The sequence below is a fragment of the Ciona intestinalis genome, chromosome 1 (assembly GCF_000224145.3).
Source record: "Ciona intestinalis chromosome 1, KH, whole genome shotgun sequence".
Taxonomy (NCBI): Eukaryota; Metazoa; Chordata; class Ascidiacea; order Phlebobranchia; family Cionidae; genus Ciona; species Ciona intestinalis.
In genome coordinates this window covers 7095638-7099675 of record NC_020166.2, presented here as the reverse complement: position 1 = coordinate 7099675, position 4038 = coordinate 7095638, and the positions used below count along the sequence as shown (strand labels likewise).

The following is a 4038-nucleotide window of genomic DNA, read 5'->3' as shown; positions in this document are numbered from 1 at the left end:
TGTGTGGTTGCAAAACGCTTTCATTCTGTCGTGGCCACACCATACAGAAACATCGTCACATGTATCACCTAAAAAATATATGTTGTTAAAATTAACAGTTCATCTTGTACGTAACTGTGCGTATTAGCCATTTGGGTTGTTGAACGAATACGCGTGTTATAGCTAGTAACCTCATGACGTCAATAATCACAAACGGACCAATTGTGTTGCATATAAACCATTACTTATTCACTGTTCAGTCGGTATAACTTACTGCAAGCTTGTTCTGAGCCTTCAAGCACCGCCGATAGTTGTCGATGGTTTTCCATTGCATTGGTTGCGAAGACAGCTAAGGCGAGAATCATTAAACACTTCATCTTCTATTTCGTTAGTACTTTTTGCTTAATTCTAGACTTCTTTTTGCTCTTCTCTATAAATCTTCTTGTTGTGTTTGAATTGTGGATGCCTTGACTATGGAACTCATCTTTATATATACTGTTATTGTGTCCAAACCTTTTTCCTCATATTTCCATGAAGTATTGTTTATTAGAACACTATACACATGCCAGTGATAATCACTGGGTAGGAGTTGTACATAATTGTCAAATAACGCACGATATAAATTCGTTGTACACATAGTGAGCTGTATGAATAATTACAAGGAACGCAATCTCGCTGAATGAGAGAACGGTATACACATAATGATGGAGTATTAGAATCTATTAGACGTTACCGACTTGATAATTACACGTTGAACAGACTCACAAACGGCACGTTCGTATAAAGTTTGTTTAGTCGCAATTTACATGGAAGTTTAACGCATCCCATATACGTAGTTAAATTCGTTTAACGTCGCCAACGTAATTCCAATTAGCATGACGATTTCATTCAATTGTTAAACAAAGTTGAAACAAATACGTAATCTATATTTAAGTTATTTTATTTGACATCAAGTATATTGCAAAAGTGTAACATTTTGATGGTACCTCGGGCAATTATTAATCTACCCAGGCTCTTACTGTATGACAATAACATATTTGTTAAAAAAAACGAGTGAATAGTGGGGGAGAGGTCAGTTAAGTTCGGGGTAAGATGGGACACTCTGTAAATCTATTTTGCTTGTCGCTTAACTGATATACGAACGGGCGATTTTGTTTATTAAGTGAAAAAATTCATAATATAGTTTTGAACTCATAATATTATATATATTTGTATTCACCATTTTTGTCCACTGTTTGCAATTGCCTTGTTTCAGCACTTTATTAACGTTGCTGTGTTCCCTGCGTCTGGTCTTATTGCTGTGTGTCACTTGCCGCGCACTCAGAGTTTTCCTTCTCGTGGTTTTGTGTGTGTAGAATCAGTTCTCGTTGCATAGCGTATAGGAAAGGTCGTTTGTATACTGTGGAGAATCGTTGCATTTATTTATGACCGATTAGGTTGATGTTTGTAGTTAGCGGTTAGTTTATATTATAAGAGCGTTGTCAAGTGCAACGTCCTATATGAATCATGTTTATATTAAATTAGTTACTTTTTATATTTGAGTCATTCAGTGCAGTTCCCAGCAGAGTACGACAGACAGGACCCGAGTTGGCGGTTAAAGAAGTGTCCGGGACAAAACTAATGTTATATGTAACAATACTTTCAAGTTGTTTAGACTACTTGCAGTATATATAAGAAGACCTGATGTTTTCTTGGATTGTACATAAAAACAGGCAAGTACATTATCGCATATAGTTAAACATATCTGAATATAAATATTTGCTGCCGTGTTATATACAGTGCATAACGTTTGTTGGGAAATAACTACGCCTGTTAACTCGGTACCTCTCAAATCTGCGTGCTGGTTGTGTATATTTCTATCTCAGTCAGTATTGTTGTGGATCCTTTTTTGCCAAACAGGTTTTCTTATTGTTCTTGTTTTTGGGAGACTTTTTCGCACCAATTCTAAATTTTATCATTTATTCTCTAATCTCGTGATTGAAATAAATTTATAATATATATACATTCATAAATTTTACATTCAATTTTAATAAATTTACACAAGTTCACAGTGTGAATTAAGAATGCATTCTGTAATTTCGATTGTAATTGCAATGTCGTCAGAAACATTACGGGAAGTAATCAACTTAGACATCACGTGATCGTTTGAGTTAGAAAGGAACAGCAGATCGGTAGACAAGAACAAAGTTGCTTTGATCAAGCAGGATTTGGTTGGACCATCAGTTTAGCCAATTACAACACGAATGCTGTACGGTTGTTCGATACATTGTATATATGTGGTGTGGTGGACATGTGCGGTTATGACTTGCCCCACCACCCAAGAATAAATAAGTTTTATTTACATTATTCTTTTAATCTGTTGTAGAGTTCAGTTCTAAGTTAGTTGTATTTGTGTAACTAAATGTAACCGCAATTATTTATTAACCTTATAGTAGGGTAGGAGAAAGTCAGAACTCGGCATAATTCGTGTCCCTTTTTTAAAAAATCTGTTTTTACCGGTACCGCGTTTATGCAAACTTGACAGCATGATACCGCATAAGGTAATTATTGAAAGCACGTTTTGCTCGTCTGGAACGGCGTCCAAGGGTGAGAACTTCGGAGTAATTCGCCATACTGATGGAGAACGCTGCCTGTTCAGTGAAAATGTGATTGGCAGGAAATAACAGCTTGTTTTGCGAACGATAGATTCTGGTCGAAAAGGGTATAAAAGGTGGCAACGCTGATCAGAATTCATTTAGTTGATTCTTACCAACGAAAATGAAATCTGTAGCTGCCTTCATCCTCGTGATCTGCTTTGTTGTGTCTGCCGATGCTGCTCCAAGAAGTGATGAAAAAGCTGGATATAAATTAATTAAAGCTCCCTCGCCAGAGGTCGGAATCCCTGATCCCTTCAACAACCCAACTGAATCGTTAACATTTTGCAACACTTATCGTAGTAATTGTGTACTGCTATAATAAATTTTAAAACCGCAATGGTCTTATTACTATAGAGAGTTAGCCATCAGGTTGCCAGAAAGATCCATTAGAAAGACAAGACAGAGAGAGAGAGAAGGAAGAAGAAGCAGTTAAGGTCGGTCGCTCTTTAATAAAACAAGAGAACCGAGCTCTAAAGAGTAAGTACGTAACATATATAGCATATTTTGAATTAACCCTTTTAGTACCCCTTTACGAGCGCCATATGTGATCGTGTAATAGTATAGATGGAATGCATTCTTTATGACGTTGCATTCGGTATACAATAACGTTGCTTGGCTCCATTTGAATTGCTCAAAAATCAGTATTTAGAAAGTCATATCTTATATACTTGAAACAGTTTTATTAAAAACAAATTGCTGTCGAAGTAATTGAAAACGAACAATTTAAATAAATATACAATATCACAAAAATATTTTCGCTGTACAGTCCGAGCGAATGATACATAGTTTGCAAGAATTATCTGCACAACGCTCCTCCTGGTATCCCGGCTTCAACATCGCCTGTCGGGTGGCAAGTGCACACAATTTCTCCGGTACAAAACACTTCCCACTGCCCGATGAAGTCGTCGGGTCTTGCACAATTGGCTTCGCACTGACCTCCGCACCTTGGTGATAAGACACCAGGAGCTGACTTGTCACAGACGCAAATCGAGTTCTCTGCTTGCCCTGAGCATGATCCGTTGCGGCATTGGACGTCACAGCCGACTGTAGAAAATCAAAGACAAATGAGAAAAAATATTGTAAATAGGTATTGGACATAAAATGAGGCGAAAAGCGTGTCATTTTTTGCTTATTTTGAAAACTTAAGATTAAGTTTGAAAGCAGCTGTGTCCTCAGAATAATAAACCGTGTTTGTTTGATGATAAATTTTCTTTGCTTACCTGCACCTCTTGGAACTTCAGTAAAAACCTCAATCGCAGCGGTTTCTGCTTCAACTGTTGTTGGGGGCTCAGTGGTTGTGTCTGGTATTTCACTTGTAGTTGGCAACTCAGTAGTTGCTTCAGTCAAAGGTCGAGCTGGTGCTACCAAAAGTCCCTCTACCGCCTCAGGTGGCGCGATAAGTTCACTTTCTCCACATTTTACG

At 37.5% G+C, this 4038-nt stretch overlaps 1 protein-coding gene across 2 annotated transcripts in view; it reads right to left on the bottom strand.

Annotated features, from left to right (window-relative positions):
* LOC108951042 overlaps positions 1–4038 on the bottom strand; it is an 11847-nt gene that overhangs the window by 6993 nt on the left and 816 nt on the right. The window lies entirely within an intron of this gene.